Genomic DNA, 19,876 nt, shown 5'->3' with positions numbered 1-19,876 from the left:
CTGATTTTCATCTGAACAATTAAAATTTTGTATTTGGTCAACTTTAAGGTTTTTTCAGTTCTATAAGTCAATGATATACTGAAGATAAAATTGTATATTTTTATTTTACTAGTTTCTAAGACATCTTTATAATTTAGACTATATTTCTCTAAAATAGTCTGATTTGTAGTAAAGATAATTTAGTACTATACAGACAAGGTGAAATTTATTGTGATTATTTTTAAAAGTCAAAAATACTATAAACCGAAATCACTTTTATGTTTACAAAAATAAACAAATAAATAAAAATAAATAAGTAAATAAATAGATAAAATTTCCAGGTGACCTTTATGTTGCTCATCAAGTGAACGAACTCTATTGCTAGCCTTATGCAAATGTACTCATCCTCACACTATGACAACCTCCTTTCTATCACTAATAGAAGCGTAAGCTAATTTCCCACCAAACTAAAAGAGAAACTGATTCAAATATAATGTAACTCAGTAAGGGATAATGAAAAATCTCCATCTATAGGTACTCTAGTCTTTCACTCTTATGTACTTCTTTGAAATGAAAGAGACTAAATAGAGTTTCTACATGGGGAAATGAAAAAAAAAGACAACTAATTCCTTTGCAACCCACCAAACCCATTGCCGTCAAGTAGATTTAGACTCGTAGTGACCCTATAGGAGAGAGTAGAACTGCATCATACGGTTTCCAAGGCTGTAATCTTTATAGGAGCAGATTGCCATATCTTTCTCCTGTGGAGCCACTGGCAAATTCGAACCCCTGACCTTTTGGTTAGCAGTCGAGCACTTTAGCACTGTGCCACCAGGGCTCCAATTCCCTTGCAGTTACTGGGAAAACCAGTATAATAACCATATATAAGTGTTAGACAATCCCCTGAGTATATTTCTTTTCAAGGGTCATTCTCAATATATAATTACTTTTAGATTTAGGATTGAGTGTTTATGTGAAACTTTTTCTTCTATATGAAAATCTTTCAATGATGTTCACCAAAGTACCACCTGTTCCAATCTTTTTCAGGATGCTAGAGTATAATATTATCATATTGTCTTGGGTAAATAAACTTTTGTTTTAATGATCTTGCCTATAACACTGATTTACTTTTCATTTTTCTAAAGAAGAACTTGTAGAATTTTGTATCTAATAAAGATATAAACATGATTTTAATTCTACACAGGCTAACAAAAATAATTATGTTTATATATATATATATATATATATATTATTGACCTGTTTTAGACTCACTCTTTGAAAATATCTATTGAGGACCTAAGTTCTGGGGAAACAATGGTGAATGAGAGAAAAATTCTGCACCCATTTAGCTTTTGTTATAGTTGGAGAGACAAGCACTATAAAATAAATAACTTAATAAATAAGATATTGTTGTTGTTAGGTGTCTTTGAATCAGTTCTGACTCATAGCAACACTATGTACAACAGAAGGAAACACTGCTCCGTCCTGCACTATCCTCAAAATCTCTGCTGTGCTTGAGCCTATCATTGCAGTCTCTATGCCAATCCATCTTGTCAAGGATCTTCCTCTCTTTCACTGACCCTTTACTTTACTAGGCATGATCTCCTTCTCCAGGGAGTGGTCCCTTCTGCTAACGTGGCCAAAGTACTTGAAACGAAGTCTCCTCATCCCCACTTCTAAGGAGCATTCTGGCTGTACTTTTTCAAGACAGATCTATTCATTCTTCTGGTAGTCTGTGGTATATTCAGTCATTGCCTACACCATACTTCAAAGGCCATCAGTTCTTCTTTGGTCTTCCTTAATCATTGTCCAGTTTTCACATGCATATGATGCAACTGAAAATACTATGGTGTCATGGATTAAATTGTGTTCCCCTAAAATATGTGTCAACTTGGTTAGACCATAATTCCCCATATTGAGTGCTTGTCCTCCATTTTGTGATTGTAATTTTCCTATGTGTTGTAAATCCTAATCTCTGCCTGTGGCTAATGAGGCAATATTAGATTATGTTAAAGATGATTAGGGTTGAATGGTAACACCCTTACTAAGATCAAATCCCTGATCCAATGTAAAGGGAGTTTCCCTGGGGTGTGGCCTGCACCACCTTTTACCTTACAAGAGATAAAAAGAAAGCAAGTAGAGAGTTGGGGACCTCATACCACCAAGAAAGCAGAGCCAGGAGCAGAGTGCATCCTTTGGGCCTGAGGTTCCTGCACGGAGAAGCTTCTAGGCCAGGGGAAAATTGATGACAGAGACCTTCCTTCAGAGCCAACAGAGAAAACCTTTCCCTGGAGCTGGAACCCTGAATTTGGACTTGTAGGCCGCCAAACTGTGAGAGAATAAATTTCTCTTTGTTAAAGTCATCCACTTGGGGTATTTCTGTTACAGCAGCACTAGATGACTAAGACACATGGCTTGGGTTAGGCACATCTTAGTCCTCAAAGTGACATCTTTGCTTTTTAACGCTGTAAAGAGGTTTTTTGCAGCAGATTTGTCCAATGCAATAGGTCATTTGATTTCTTGAGTGCTGCTTCTGTGGGTATTGATTGTGGATCTGTGTAAAATGAAATCCTTGACAACTTCACTCTTTTCTCTGTCATGATGTTGCTTATTGGACCAGTTGTGAGGATTTTTGTTTTCTTTATGTTGAGGTGCAATCCATCTATAACCATTGACAATATTGCAAAATGTCATTGATAAATTCATAGGCCATTAGCATTTTTGCAGTCTTAATTATGACTTGGAATCCCTCTGTGGTACAAATGAGTAACATGCTCAGCTGCTAACCAAGAAGTTGGAGGTTTCAATCCACCCACAGTCACCTTGAAAGTAAAGTTTGGTGATCTACTTCTGGAAAAAAAAAAAAAATCAACCATTGAAAACCGAATGGAGCACAGTTCTGCTCTGACCCACAAATCTGAATCTGTCACCATGATTTGAGATCACCTCCATGGCAACTCATTTTTGGTTTTGGTTTTGGTTTTGGTTAATTATGATTTAAACTTTCTTTCCGTTAAGGAACTCTGGTATTGCAAATGGTTAATCACTTAGCTGTTCACCAGAAAAGGTGGCTATTACAAACCCACTCAGCAGCCCCGAGGGAGAAAAACGTGGCAATCTGGTTCTTTAAAGGTTACAGCCATTACTCTGTCACATGGAATTGCTGTGAGTCAGAATTGACTCGATGGCATCTAACAAGAACAACATCCTTCAGTTTCATCTGAATTGAAAATAATTCCATTTTGATATGTACTATAAGTCTGTTGGCTTGGGTTAAGAGCTACGGCTGCTAACCAAAAGGTCAGCAGTTCAAATCCCCCAGCCACTCCTTGGAAACCCTATGGGGCAGTTCTACTCTGTCCTATAGGGTCGCTATGAGTCAGAATTGACTCAACAGCAATGGGTTTGTTTTTTGGTGTAATTCTGATAGTATTAATGGTACAGATGTATTTTTTTCTACTCTCAGTAAAATCATAATTTTTGTATATGTACAGAGAAAATATAGTTGTAAATCTTAGAGTGATGATTAATTCAATACCTCAAGAATGCCCTCCATTGATACACGACATCCACATCAGTCAACTAAAGAACACTAGAACTAACTATACATTATGAATTATTGCAATAAATAATAACTGATACTTCTACATTAATTATTTTCATGTGTAATCTTTTTCTTATTAAATACTTACACTGAAAACCAAACAAAAACCAAACCCATTGCCATCGAATCAATTCTGAATCCTGGCGACCCTACAGGACAGAGTAGAACTGCCCCATACAGTTTCCAAAGAATGACTGGTGGATTTGAACGGCCAACCTTTTGGTTAGCACCCAAGTTCTTTACCACTGGGCCACCAGGGCTCCATTTTACTTAGACTAGAGCATATAAAATAATTATTACAGTGTTCTGAATAAGAAATAAAAGCTAAAATGATATTAACTATAGTAATGCCAGAATTGCCAGAACATGCCAGATATTAACTGGAATAAAATGCCAGAAATACATTTTGCATTCTGTAATGCACTGAAAAATTAATTACAATGTATTGTATGATGCAGCCAAAGAAAATGCTGAAAAGCTCCTCCACATCTAGTTGTTTCATGCCACTGCTGACAGTTGTGGCTTTTGATTTCACTCTCGTCTTGTGGATTCTTTTTTGTTTGGCTCCAAAGGTAATTTTGCATTTCTATAGTTAGATTATAAGGAGCCCTGGTGGTGCAGTTGTTAAAAAGCACTGGTTAAAAAGCACTCGGCTACTAACCAAAAGGCTGGGGGTTCAAATCCACCAGCTGATCCATGGGAGAAAGCTGTGGCAGTCTGCTTCTGTAAAGATGACAGCCTTGGAAACCCTATGGAGCAGTTCTACCCCATCCTATAGGGTCACTGTGAGTCGAAATCAACTCGACAACAGTGGGTTTGGTTTTTGATTTTATAGTTACATTAGAAACTTCCTTTGCCACTTCTTCCAAAATTGCACTATTTTGTCTGTTAAAACCATCTGGGCTGAGTAAGAAAATAATAGTGGTCGATTAAAAAAATGCAATCTAGAAATGTGAACTATTTGATTACACTAAAGTAGAAATTTTAAACTAATCATTTTCTAATCTTCTCACATCTTCTTTGAAATAGCTTTTGATGAAAAGGTTAGCAGAAACACCAAATTTGTGGGTTCCAAATAGTTTGTTTGCCGGGAAAACATACATAGTATTTTCTAAATGTGTTGTTAAGTAAACTGTGGTTGATTCCAATGAAATTATTTTGGTTTACAAGAGAAATTCTGCATAAATAGTCACAAACCGAGTTAAATTTCATTGAATATCAAGCTACATTTGAGTAAATTTAGTATTAGTCATGTAAGAAATGCAAGCAAAAAATACTCAAATTACTAAATGTGGATACAAGAACATCCTTGTATACCGAAATTGCTCATTGCCTTATGTTACTATGGAAGAACTGTTGAAAACTCATTTTCTATAATGAGTTTTTAGGAGCAAATGTAAAATAAAAAGGACAAGAGATATACTGCTCAAATTCTTTTGGTTTTGAAGTTAGTTCCCCATGTTCTGTCTGCCAGGCTTTGAAAATCAGAGGAGCCTGCTTTAACTTTAGTTAAATACTGCCAAATATAAGAGTGACATATGCCTCTTAAATCACTGGAGAATATAAATAAAAACTAAACATAAACCACACAGCAAGAGGTAGGAGAAAAAGGAAATGTAAGCAAGAGAAACTTAAGTATCAAGTCAATAATGTCAAACATTATTGTTGTAAGTTATAGTCATAAACATAAAGGATTTCAGTTCTCTTATTAAAAGGTCACTATTAAATTGGATTTTTACGAGATCTAAATATATACTGCTTACAAAACACATAACTAAAGCAAAAGACTGAAGACTCATAAAAATGTAAAAGGATGAACACACATAAACAAAAATAAATCAAAGGTTGCAAAATAAATCCCAGGCAAAATAGAATTTTTATAAGATAAAATCAACAGAGAGAGTAAAGAATGATTGGTTAATAATGGTAAAATTGACAAGACCCAATCAGTGCATGCTATTTACAATTTTTTTCATGGATAAGAAACAGCTTGACCCCAATCTCAAAATGTGCAGATTGATCCAGTCTCCACCTTCCCACTTCTCAATAATTTCTGACACCAGCCGCCCACACTCTCTGTGGCCCTGACCACCTGGAGCTAGAGCAGATCTCATAGGCTAAAAGATATCATCCTATAAACTGCCCAATGTGGAGTTTCTATATCCCAAAGAGAGCACATCGCCCTCCTTCACTAACCAGGAAGCTCTCTGAGCCTTTTGTTCTGGGCTCTTATTGTCCAGTCCTATTAATAGGCTAAAGCATATTTACTGAAGCTAGTTGATATAGGCCTCCCAGGTGAGTATTGTCTGGTCTGGTAAGCCCCTCTTCATGAGCATAAATCCTCAAGTGTGACTTGGAAGTTCTAGATCAAGGCACTCCGATTACTCCAAGGGTTATTTCTCCAGAACTAAGGACAAAGGCAACTTCACTTTGGGTAAAGCTAAATTCTCTACCTCACAATTGTGCAGGTCAAATAATACAACCTCAAAACATATTAAGCAAAAGTGTTGTGGGTCAAGTAAGAAAATTGTTTTGCAGGTTTTGTTTTATGGGATGCAGATTCTGAAAGAATTTAGTGTTTAGGATATTTATTGAAGAAGGCTCTTGGAAGAGGTAACAAAAACAAGATTGGGCAAAGAACTAAAGGTAGATTAAGGCTCAACCATGTCAGCTAATAACATGGGGATCTTTGAAGCTGAAATGGCACGTCGGTGTTGCTACATACTGAGCTAGGCTTTATCCCCCACCCAAATCGTTCATTTGACATGGACTAACACCTAAGATTCTGACTTTGGGAAAAGAGGATCTTAGTAACTGAGGTAATTCTTGAAGGGGCTATAGCTGAAGACTTTCTATTAACAGCACTTCCTGCATATGGGGCAATAAGTTCTTCCTTTCAGGTGCACAACTGATACTCATTTTGTCCCTCCGCTACTGTCCATGGAGCCCTGGTGACACAGTGGTTAAGAGTTCAAGCTGCTAACCAAAAGGTCAGCAGTTCGAAACCACCATCCTCTCCTTGGAAACCCTGTGCGATAGTTCTACTCCGTCCTATAGAGTAGATATGTGTTGGAATGGACTCGACAGCAACGAGTGTGTCTTTTTTTTTGGTTTTCTACTACTCATTCTAGATTTCCCTTACCCTCTTCTAGCGCCTCTGATGACCCAGATCCTCATTTCTGAGACTCTGGCCACCATGATATTTCTTCAGTTGCACATTTACTATCAAAATTAGGGGTTAGGGAGTACTATGCAGTATCCAACTGGATTATGTGAATGCAAACATTCACCTCCCTGACTCCATTCTTTATCAGCAACTTGACCTCCTCCTGAATATCACGATCAATTAGAATTGATCCTAAATATAAAAAAGCCAAAGTGCTTAGGCAGTAGCCCAAGAGATAGCTGTGGTTTATAGCTCAATAGGATTCTTGCTATGTACCAGGCAGAAATGTTCCTGCTTTGGAAATCAAGACCTCTAATGTAAAAGACCCAGAGTTATGAGGGCAGGAAGTACCCCAAGGAAGTCATGGAGATTGATAATAAGAAGGGTTACTACTATTTTCATTCCTTCATACACAGGCTATGTATTCTTCCTGTCTGGAATACCAGTTTCTATTGAGTCAATTAAAACTCATGGTGACCCCATGTGTGTCAGAGTAGAACTGTGCTCCACAGGGTTTTCAATTACTGATTTTTCAGAAGTAGATCATCAAGCTTTCTTCCAAGGCACTTCTGGGTGTACTCCAAACTTCAATCTTTTTATCAGCATCGCAGTGCGTTAACTGTCTGCACCATCCAGGACTTCCTTTTGGGACTAAGCACCACATAAACGTCTTTCATCAGAATGTATATGCCCTGGAGAATGGCTCTCTATCCTTTTAATGTATCACTTCAAAGGTGACACATCAACTGGGACTTCAGCAGGCTATTCCAATGCTCTTTTAAACTGTCAACTTCTGGTTGGTGTGGCATATGATAAGATCAGGGAATTCCATGTTCATGAGCATAATTCCATATTTCCTTTACTATAGAGTGACTTCTCTGGACAGCCATGATCTTATGAGGGATCCTGTGCAAGGGGATCAAACACTTCATGAGCCTTCTGATAATGATGTAGGCTGAGAACCTAGGGCAGGAAAGGTAAATTAGTATCTGAAATGTGCATCTATTTCTATTCAAAAAATAGGTAGAAGGACCCTAAAGTGTCAATTTGGCACCAAGTTGCAGGTTGGTCTTCTCAAAGAATTACGCCATATCAAGTCTCCATTATTGGTAGGTTGATCGTTTTGGATGGCAGTAGCTCGATCAGTATTGCTAAGTAAGGGCCTATACTATTGGGGCCAAGCAATGCCTTCATATCTGCCACTATAGCTATTTTATTTTTTTAATTGTGTCCATCATGCCAGCCCTGGGACTCTGAGTACAACGGTTGAATGGCTTCAATTCACTGAGTCACTGCTTGGTTGTTTATTGCCTCTGACATGGTGTCTTAGTTATCTAGTGCTGCTATAACAGAAATACCGCAAGTGGATGGCTTTAACAAAGAGAAATTTATTCTCTCACAGTCTAGGAGGCTAGAAGACCAAATTCAGGGTGCCAGCTCCAGGCGAAGGCTTTCTTTCTCTGTTGGCTCAGGGGGAAGGTCCTTGTAATCAATCTTCCCTGGTCAAAGAGCTTATCAGTGCAAGGACCCCAGTTCAAAAGGACATGCGCTCCTGGCTTTACTTTCTTGGTGGTATGAGATCCCCCTGTCCCTCTGCTCGCTTCTGTCTTTTATATCTCAAAAGAGATTGGCTTAAGACACAACCTAATCTGTAGATTGAGTCCTGCTTCATTAACATAACAGCTTCTAATCCTGCCTCATTAACATCATAGAGGTAGGGTTTACACCACATAGGAAAATCACATCAGATGACAAAATGGTAGATAACCCCACAATACTGGGAATCATGGCCTAGCCAAGTTGACACATATTTTTGGGAGACACAATTCTATCCATGACACATGATCATGGTGGATGATTTCTAATGAGCATTAATGTATAATACCAACATCTTCACACTGTTAACCACTCCCATATGCCCATCCATATTTCTCTACCCCAGACCACCTTGTCCATGATCTTCTAATCTTTCCTTTTCCAGGCCCCTGCCTAGTGATTTGCCACTGAAAATTAACCTGTATATGTTCTAACTTTGGGGCATTTCTTTTTCTATACAAAGTGAATGACCAAGTATACAGCCTGAAGCTCTGCCCATTTGAAAGATATTTTCATTGCCTGAAAGTTTTGAGAGACTAACATGTTCCATGCCTCTTAGTGTCTGGGGGCTGTTTGCAATCTTTGGCATTCCTTTGCTCTTCATAGGTACATCTGCTCATATGGTTACATGACAACTGTCTTCCTCCTGTGAGTGACTCTTTCCCTGTGTCTGTTCTCCCTTCTTATAAGACATCACCCTTATAAGAAACCACTCAGATACTCAGTCAGATACTCCGATATGACTTCCTTAACTTAACTGATAACATCTGTAAAGAAAAACCATATTTCCCCAAACAAGGTCATATTTACCAGTGCAGAATTTAGGATTTCAACACATATTTTTGGAGGACACAATTCAATCCATAAGAGTCCTCATTTGATCACAGATGGGGAAAGTGTGTTGCAGTGACAGTGGTGAAATACATGGGGGTCTGGGTTTCATATAAATATAGTTTGCTTGAGCCAACTGATTTTTGCACATGCTCAGTCCTGGATGTTCAATTTCCATTTTACAATGGATTATTCTTGAGTCCACTAAGACTTATGGTTTAGTAGATGACAGAACCCATCTCATGATGGACAGTCCCAGATCCATAGAAATCCATGTCCCATGGTCAAATGCTCTGAGTTTAAGAGGACCCAGTAGAAAAACAGGAACTGTCTTTCGAAAAGAATATAATTCTCCCCTGCAGATAGAATTCCCTTGCTGTAGAACCCTGGGGCCTGCATTTGTGATTCTCACACTGGGGCTTGCCATTGACCCTTCATGGAATCTTTAATCTGTCTAATACTGTAGGATCTGCTGAGTTGTATGAACCAAGTTTGAAGGGCTGTTTACACTGCAACCTGGACCTTCTGTAAAACCCTTTTCTACTGTGCGTCACATTTAAAGATTGCAACCTTTCATTTCATTAGGCATATAGGCTGAAGCAGTTTTCCCAGGTGTGGAATATGCTTTCCCTGGAAGCCAGAGAGGCTTAATAAGATTTATAATACCTTATTTATAGTGGAAGCTCCAAGATGGTGCCACTTTCTTTTACTTTGGATGATAAGTTCTAAAATGCCCCTCACAACTGAACTCCCATAAAGATTTTGATGTGGCAGACACCTGAATTATCCTAGGCCTTATCTCTCTGCCCCTAAAGTAAGTGTCTAACCAAGGCCTCCAAAACTCTAGCCAATTTCTGCTTATCCTTCTGATTACGTGATGCCGACAAATATGATGTTCTCTAGGATGTCCACATATTCCACACTTCTTTGAATCATATGACAGAATGGGAGAGTTAACATAGCCCTGCTTTAAAACCATTAATGCATACCATTGTCTATTTCATGTTAAAGCAAACTGTTTCAGATCATCTTTTTCTGACAGAAATAGAAAAGAATTACTTTTTCCAAATCAATGGCTGCATACATGCACCTATGTCTGTATTAATTTGCTCTGGGGAAGATAATACTGCATCTAGCATGGTGGCTGCAATTGAAGCTACTACTTAGTTGAGTTTGCCATAGTTTACTATTATCCTTCTGGACCTCTCTAGTTTTGACAGGGGTCAATCTAGTAAAGTAAATAGGAATGTAACAGGAGTCATCACCCCTGTATTCTTCATGCCTTTAAAGATGGCCTTAGTTTCTGTTGCACATCCCTTCCTGAAATATTGTGATGTGTTTATGATTTAATATCCTTGTGGAGAGTTGGAGTGCTGATTTCCAAGGCCACCACTTAGCCTACCCTACTATGATAGCATCAACCCCACAGCCAAGGATGAATGTGGTGGCTGCACCAACATCTAAGTACATCTGCAACATTAATCATTCAGGGAAACATATCTGTGGACACACTATAAGTCACCTGGGCAGGATTCCATTGATTACCCAGCTTTCACATGCTCCCACTCTAACCAATGAGTCATGATGATACTCTCAGTCTCCAAGGAGTATTGTAAACTCCACCATTATAATCAATACCTTCTCAAAATATTTGGATATTTCCCTTTATCCAGTGTGAATTTATTCAAGTAAATGACCATAAGCCCTTTTGGAGAAAAAAATGATGAAATACTTATTGTGTACATGTGCTATGGTGTTTTAGGCTCTTTCTACTAGGGACCAAGTATCTCCTTCAATTAGGAGGTTGTGTTCCAGAAATGGCTTAGATCCAAACACTGGTCAAGGGATCTTGATATTACTTCTCTCAGCCTCCTGATCATGCCTCCTCAGTTGATAAATGTTGAGTAGTACCCTTTGGCTACTCATTTAGTTTTTTTTTAATTTTGTTGTAAATTTTTGGTTTTGTGTCATCTCTGAAGTTGGTAAATGGATAAAATTTGATACATCATTGCATCTTTAATTATTAATTAAGGATTAGAAATATAAGCAATTAATAATCAAATAACAGGATTATTTGTGTGATAAACTTCATTTCCCTCATGAAGCAGAAACAGTCTGTTTCACAGATTTAAATAATTCTAGAGGTGGGTTTTGAGAGTTCAAATGGGCAATTAGAGATGCTTACTTTATTGAAAGTTAGACCTACAGATCTCCCTAAGACTATACTGTGGTAGGATCAAAGGACTTGTAAGGTACTATTGATGCCTAGACTAGGGTGTATTCACTATATCATTTTGCCTTTATATTACATTTTCTGTAGGTAATCATATGCTTTCTCCAACTATTTACCTGAATTGGATAATGCTGGTAATAGCTTCAATTACGATATATAACTTAATTCTGGAGCCCTGGTGGCACAATAATTAGAGTGCTCAGCTGCTAACTGAAAAGTTAACAGTTCAAACCCACCAGCCACTCCATGGGAGAAAAATGTGGCAGCTTCCTTCCATAAAGATTGTAGCTTTGGAAATCATGTTGGGTAGTTCCACTCTGTCCTATCAAGCAGTTATGAGTCAGAATCAACTCGAGGGGGAAAGTTTGGTCCCAGGTTTCAATTCTTAAGGTAAATTAATTTGGGGCAAAGTTGAGAGATTTTTAAATTTTAGAACCCCTAAACATCCAGTGCAAAAGTTTCTACATATAGGGAACCAAATTTTTGTCCATCTGAAGACTGTGTATTTAGTGATTCTTCAAATGCCTCCATACAAGATATGTTTATTAAAACTCCTACCTCATTTATCACTTAACTAACATTTCCTGTGGGATAGAAACCAAAGTAAAACACAAGATTAATTTGAATATCTCAAGTTTAAAGCAGTCTTTTGAATTATGGAAAAGCTATTCTAAAACTTAGGGTCATCTTTTTCTTTTCCAATCAATACAGAGATCTGTCTTTTGGAGAAAACAAAATAAGTAATAACACAAAATATCTTTGTTAAATCTCTCAAAGGACAAAAGTGTTGCAGAGTTAACACTTTATGTTACGTAATGGTGATGGATTCTTTAATGTATATTTATTGTTACAAGAACAATAACTTGGCTTGCCACACATGGAACTTACATGACCCTGTGCTTTGGGTCAGTTTATATGACTGACAAGGTGCACTGGCAGCTGGAAACTGGTTGCTGACCCTAGATCCCCTTCCCCTACTGCCTCTTCAGCCTTGAAGATGATCTGCCTTCTGAGATGTTTGAGTATCACCCTTCATCAGCAAAATGGCCCCTGGACCTTGAAAGCCGGGGAAGGTGAACCAGTGAAGTTTAAGTCTGTGGCAGTAGACAATACCCAGAAGGACTGAGTCTTACTGAAAATCATAGAAATTTGGTGTCAGTGGATAAAGTTAAAATTGCCCACATCTTGGAGTCCTGAAGATTATAATGTTGATAGATAGTCTGTGACAAAGTTGACAGTTTATTTTTCCCCATGAAAAGATCACATTTTCACTCTGAGTTGGAGTTAATAGAAGAGCAAGTGGCAACGAGCAGATGAATTCTTCAGGGAACTCCTTGGAATGTGCACCAGGAAGATAGGAAGTTTAACAATAAAAGGATTGAACGAAAAGGGAGGAAAGGAAACAGAGTCAATAATAATAATAACTTACTGGTCAACTAAACTATTATTCACTGTAGGTATAATAACATTTTTATTTCTTAAAAAATATACTGAAGTTCCATCACATTGAGAACTGTCAAATACTTCTGAGAAAATTTAAAAAAGATCTCAATAAATGGAGAAAAATTACTATATTGATGGACTGGAAGAGCCAATATTTTTAAACATCAGTTCTGCTAAACTGATGTGATGATTTAAAATGATCTCAATCAATGAACAATCAGTATTTTTGTGGAAATCAACAAGGAGACTCTAAAATTTTTATAAAAATGCAGAGGCATATATAAGGGTAATCTAAAGTAATAATGGAATAGAATAGCATCTAGACATAGATCCTCACATATATATCACTAATTCATGATGAAGACACCAATACAATTCAATATGGAAAGAAAATTTTGGAGAAACTGGTTATATAGTTTTTAAAAAGTGCACTTTTCTAATACCAAATGCAGAAATTAATTCAAGATGGATCTTAGACATAAATGTGAAAGTTAAAACCATACAGTTTCTGGAAGAAACATTAGAGGATATTTTCATAAATAATTCTTAAACAGAACTCAAAAAGTACTAAACAGTTATGAAAATATCCATCAATTAGACTTCATCAGTATTCAAAATTTTGTGTCAGCAAAAAGACTGTTAAGTAAATGAAAAGTCAAGCCACAGGCTGAGACTGATTAAGGATTCAGATCTGGAATATATAAAAGACTCCAATACATTAATCAGAATTCAAACAACCGAACACAAATAAATAAACAAAAAACTTCGTCACACATTTGGCCAATAAGTACATGAAAAGGCTCAGCAACATAAGACATCAGTAAAATGTAAATTAAAACCAGAATGAGACACCATTATTCTCCCATGTATTATTAACATTTAATAGACTGATAATTCCAAGTGTTAGAGAGATTGTGAAGTAAATAGACTCTCACTGATTGCTCACAGGAGGGTATGTCTTCACAATTCCTTTGAAAAAATTTTTGTAGCTACTAATAAATTTAAAAACGTGCCTGCCCTATCCAGGGACTCCAGTTTTAGGTGTATACCCAAGCGAATTGAGTTCAATAACACATACAATAGTGTTCACAGCAGCTTTTTCATAATAACTCCAACCAGAAACATCCAAATTTCCAGTCACAAGAGAATGGATAAAAAAGATTGTGTTATTTACAAGTAATAGAATTTTACACAGCAATAAAAATAACATATTTCCGATAATCACAAAATGTTAAAGAATCACAAAAACAGGTTGAGTGGAAAAATCCAGACACAAACATACCTGTTCACATTATATGAAATTCAAAAGTAGGCAAAACTAGTTCAGGGTGACACATATGAAAGTAGTGTCACTCAGAGGTGGCAGACTTGTATGGTGGTTACACAGAGATGTCGATAGCTAGCTAACTAGAGGTAGACAGATGATAGATGATAGATAGATAGATAGGTAGATCTTATTGTGTACTTAAGCTTTGTGTAATTATTTCATGTAAATTAAATCCCAGGAAAAAGGAACAAGTTTTAGAAGAAAGCGTTCAGATGTGAGAACCAATATGTGTATATGTGAACACCTAGAATTTAACTAAAATCTTAAAATTTTCCCACCTACTTGCCTCTTCCCTACCCTCCAGCCAGACACACAAAAATAAGTCAATGCGATTCATACAAGTAAGTATTTGAGGCTCCTCCCTGAAAGGGCACAGCATGTCACTCCGTGGGAAAGAAGGTTTAAGCACCAACATGAAGTAAGGAAAGTGTAGGTCTTCCCATCAACTTGAAAGTTAGTAAACCACCTGTTCCTGTCCCACTCCTCAGAGGGCTAATGTCACTGTACTTCCTTGCATTCTCTCACATACCTGGTTTCAGAAACGAAGCTCTTTATTGGTCAGTTACACCCTAGCCAGAATTTACATCAAGATGCTCTCTCTCAATGTCAGTATGTCTTGCATGGGTGGTGTCAACCAGATTTCTCTCATAAAGCACATGACTGACTGAAACTGTTTCCCCTGGTGGCTATTTATTCCAGTTATCAACTACTCCATGTATATTACTGCTTAAGTGAACACATGGCCCCTACTTTCATATGAAACAGCGTTGAAAGAGAAAGCTGACTTTATAATTGTCATCACTTTTATTCCTGATTCTTCACAACTGTTTCTCTTTTCCTTCTCACTTCAGTTTTGACTAATTTCTGTGTCCAGCTACTTTTTACCACTTCCTTTATCGTTACCACACTCAATTCTGTTCTTGTGTGTTTGTTTTGGTCTGGTTTCTTATTCAACATTTTTTCCGTATTTCTATTTCTTTTGACCCATCCAATGCTAGATATTTCTTATTTGTATTTAAATTACTCTTATTCAATTCTGTACTACATTTAGATTCAGAATGAGGAGAAATTCAGTTCATTTACTGTATATCATGAATACAACTTACTATTAAACTAAATTATTAACCTACTTAGCATTAAAGCAAAACAGAATGGAAAACAGTTGCTCAGGCATTTATCTTACTATTGGATTTATTAGATATATTAAATTAGCTACATCAAATCTTTATATAGATTCTTATGTATTACTATAGATAATATGTAGATTAAGAGATTATGTTGGCATTTCCTTAGGACCTTGAATAATTAAAGTAAATATATAGACTTTACTTTTCAGTTGCCTGTCTCTATTTAGTAAATTTCAAGCAAATATAGAACACTGTATTAGAATCTAGTAAAAATAAATTTTACCTCTGGTTCTTCCACTAAACATCTATTTGACCTTGTAAATCTACTTCATGTGTGTGAGCAATTTTTTTTTTCCTAACCTGCCAGATGAGTTCACAGTTATATTCAATTTATTTCGTATTAGGGGACTCAAACACATGTCTCTCCAAAAGAGAATGCTAGTTAAAACACTTTCAGAAATATGCTATACTTTTATTTACAAATAGTATTAACAAATTTTAAAAAGCCAAGCCCATGAGCATTCTATACTAAACTCATATTTGAATATACATCTGTTTATATATATTATGTATGTTTAAATATGTGATATTAATTCAAAACCTAATTTCTGAGGATACCATCTTTTCTCTTTAAAAAAAAAAAAAAACAAAACTCATTGCTGTCAAGTGGATTCTGACTCATAGCAACCCTGTAGGGCAGAGGAGAACCACCCCATAGGGTTTCCAAGGAGCATCTAGTAAATTTGAACTGCTGACCTTTTGGTTAGCAACCGTAACTCTTAACCACTACACCACCAGGGGTTCTGATCTTTTCTATTAATCGATGACAAGATATTAATTATATTACTTAGAGTTTTAAAAAAAGAAAGCATTGGTAAGTGTACTATTTATTTAAAAAAATGTAATTCTAAATTCTGTTTTATTTCATTAACACAAAATAAATGATAAGAAAATATCTCGCCATGGTGGACTGGACAGCAGTTAGCAGCAAACTTTTCATTGCGAGAAACATTTGACTGTGAATAGACAGAATTTATGCTATAAATTTTCAAAAAATATTTAGTCCTTCTGAAATTATGTCTGTGTATATGTTTATGTTCTTTTTTTTTGCTTTGGTTTTCTTCGGTTCACCTCCAGTTATCACTACCATCGAGGTGATTCCAACTCATAGCAATCTCTTGGGTATCAGTGTAGAAATGTGCTCCATAGGGTCTACAAGGGCTGATTTTTCAGAAGACTGCAAGACTTTTTTTCGAAGTAACAACTGGGTGAGCTCAAATCTCCAACTTTTTGGTTAGCTGCCTAGTGCTTAACACTTTGCACCACCCAGGGACTCCTTGGTTCACCTAGAGCAGTCTAATTGTATAAAGAACTTACAGAGTGATTTCTCAATGGCCATTTTAAGTAGTCCGCTCTGTGAGGGTGTGTGTGTGTGTGTGTCCGTGTGTGTGTAATGTTTGGTAAAGTAGAGTGTCAGGGAAAACGAGGGAAATCTTCCATGAGATAGATTGACACAATAGCCACAACAGGGGACTCAAACATAACAAAGAGCATGGAGATAGTGCAGGACTAGGAATATTTTCTTTTGTTATACATCAGGTCACCATGAATCAGAGTGGGCTAGATAGCAGCTAACAATAGAAAATATACGGATGTGTCTTTGTGTGTTGTTACTATTGTGTGTGTTGGTGTTACTATATATATATTTATGTATATGGAGAGAGAGAGAGAGAGAGAAACAGGGAGGGAGAGAGATGGAACACATACACTAGTATAGCTGTTAATTGATCTTTTTTTTGTAACAGGAAATGTACAAATTTGTATATTCCCAATTTTGTGTACAGAGCAAAAAACCATTAAAAATGAGGACAAAATTGATAAAATGACAAACTGGCATTTTCATTTCAACAATTTCTTACGATTAATGGACATTGAAAGACTGTCAGACATAGAGGTATCAAAGGATGAATCAAAGATATCATAAAAAGCAATTAAATGTGAATAACACCAATTTTCCTCCAAAAAGGTAAAAGGTAAAGTAAAAAGAATATCTTTATGCCATGAAGCAGATATATACCTCCTATGTTTTTCTAAAAATAAATGTTGTGCACACATTGATAATTTATATATTTTTATAAACATCTGTTGTTTAATCATTGTTTTTGCAGTAGAGCAGATGTAAAGCATATTCTACCTTGATTAACGTATTAAGGGAAAAACATCCAAAAGCATAAGGCTTTGGAGAACACTGATTTTAACCACATCAGTAGGAATCTCATAGTGTCTTGTTCTCTTTACAGCTGTGTTATAGCTTCCCGAGTAAGTCATTTACAGCATTGAACCGTATCTGCATAGTATTAAGTGTAGTTAAGCTTTCCAGTCTCTAGAGGTCTCTGCACATCACTTTTTCACTCTCTGCCGTCCCTGCAAGAAAATCTTTCTCAAACCAAGCATTTCAGCAATGTATGGACAGGATAGCATCTGTCCAATGAGCCCAGATAAATTCTTCACTCATGTGTCTTGTATCATCTTAACTTATTACACTATGAAAGAAAATATAAGGCTGTAAGTAAATCTAACAGGAGTCAGCAAGAAAAAAAAATTTCTTTCTAATATTTTAAAATCTGTAGAAGGAAGATCTTTCTTTCCTGTGATTATTCAGATGTCCCTATTCTGAAACTGTTGCAGCTACATTAAGACTTTCCAAAAGTTTGCAGAGTATTTTTTGATTCTGTACATTATTAGATACAATGTACAAGAGTCAGTTGGATTTAATAAATACTGTTTTGATTCTATTTAGTACTTTAGGGAAAGAAAAGTAAATAAATGTCATAGTTCTGCATGTAATTGCCCAGAATGCAACCTGGATGTTTACTTCAACACTTGAAGATAATCCAATCTTGCATCGATGTTCTCATTTCTCAGTAAAATAAAATAGTCATACCATTAGAGAATAAGACTTGACGGTGTAGTGGTTAAGAGCTCAGCTGCTAACCAAAAGATCAGCAGTTCAAATCCACCAGCTGCTCCTTGGAAACTCTGTAGGACAGTTCTATTCTGTTCTGTAGTTTTGCTATGAGTCGGAACTGACTCGATGGTACCTAACAACAATAACATAAATTATCGTTTGCCACTGTGGCTCACATTTTGATGATGGGAAGAACAGAATAGATACTCATCTCCAAGGTCTAGATTTCAATTTGCTTAACCTCTTATACATATTGTAAGATGGATAACCCTTCTTCCCTGGGAATCTGGTTTATGAGAAAGGTTATATGGCATCGTGTGGCTTGTAAAGCAGAACATAGCTATTACTCAAGATGTAAACCAGTAGGAGGGAAGCAACACATTCTGATTCATAAATAACAGGAACTTCAGTCCAAAGAGGGACTAACAAGAGCAGCCAGAACTTTGGCCCAGGTTCTTTTATTGGTAAATGCTTATTCTGGACTTGTAGTGTAATTTTCCATTTTTTTAGTAACAATATTTATTACTCAGTATTCCTTTCATAGGAGCTCTGGTGGCACAGTGGTTAAGAGCTACAGCAGCTAACCAAAAGATTGGCAGTTCAAATCCACCCACTGCTACTTTGAAACCCTATGGGGCAATTCTACTCTGTCCTATAAGGTCACTATGAGTCGGAATGTACTCAACAGCAATGGGTTTGATTTTTTGGTTTGATCGCTTTGCTCTGGTGATCTACTTCTTAAAGTTAGCTAATTAAAACCCTATGGATCACAGAATATTATCCAGTACTTTCACTTGCTTACTTTGGATATGCCATTATGAGGGAATGATCGCTGGAGAAGAACATCATGTTTGAGAAAGTGGTGGGCCAGCAAAGCTAGGGAAAACTGCAATGAGATGGATTGACACAATAGCCGCAAAATAGACTCAGACACACCAAATATCATGAAGACAGCACAGGACCAGGCAACATTTTGTTGTTACACATGGGATCTCAAAGATTTGGAGCCAACTCAAAGGCAACTAACAACATTTCCTTTGATTATAATAGGGGTTAAAGCTTAGTATGTGCCAGATACTGTTCTAAAAATAGTACATATATTAACTCATTCTCGTAACAATGTGTGGTGAAGGTACTATTATTAATAACCCCATTGTAAAAGTGAGGAAAGTGAGGCAGAGGAAAGTTAAGAAATTTTCTTAAGGCTGTATACTTCATAAGTGATGGAATTGGAATTCAAATTCATAGAGTCTGCTTTCAGAACCTAGATTTTTAACCTTTATACTCAACTGACTCTCAAGTATATTTATCCTACTACAAATTACAAGAGAAAAGATGGAATCATCCAGTTGCATTATCTAAAGGATATTTCAGGTGATGAGACCAGAGCCAAAGAAAAAAAAAATTGGTGAAAATGCTTCAAAAACTTTCTACATCACTAGTGTTTCTGACCAAATCCGTTGTCGTTGAGTCAATTCCAACTCATAGCAACACTATAGGATGGAGTAGAACTGCCCCATAGGGTTTCCAAGGAGTGGCTGGTGGATTCAAACTGCCAACCTTTTGGTTAGCAGCTGAGCTCTTAACCACTGTGCCACCACG

The sequence above is a fragment of the Trichechus manatus genome, unplaced genomic scaffold (assembly GCF_000243295.1).
Source record: "Trichechus manatus latirostris isolate Lorelei unplaced genomic scaffold, TriManLat1.0 scaffold00139, whole genome shotgun sequence".
NCBI classification, from domain to species: Eukaryota; Metazoa; Chordata; class Mammalia; order Sirenia; family Trichechidae; genus Trichechus; species Trichechus manatus.
The sequence above is the reverse complement of the archived record's forward strand: the minus strand, read 5'-3'. Positions refer to the sequence as shown.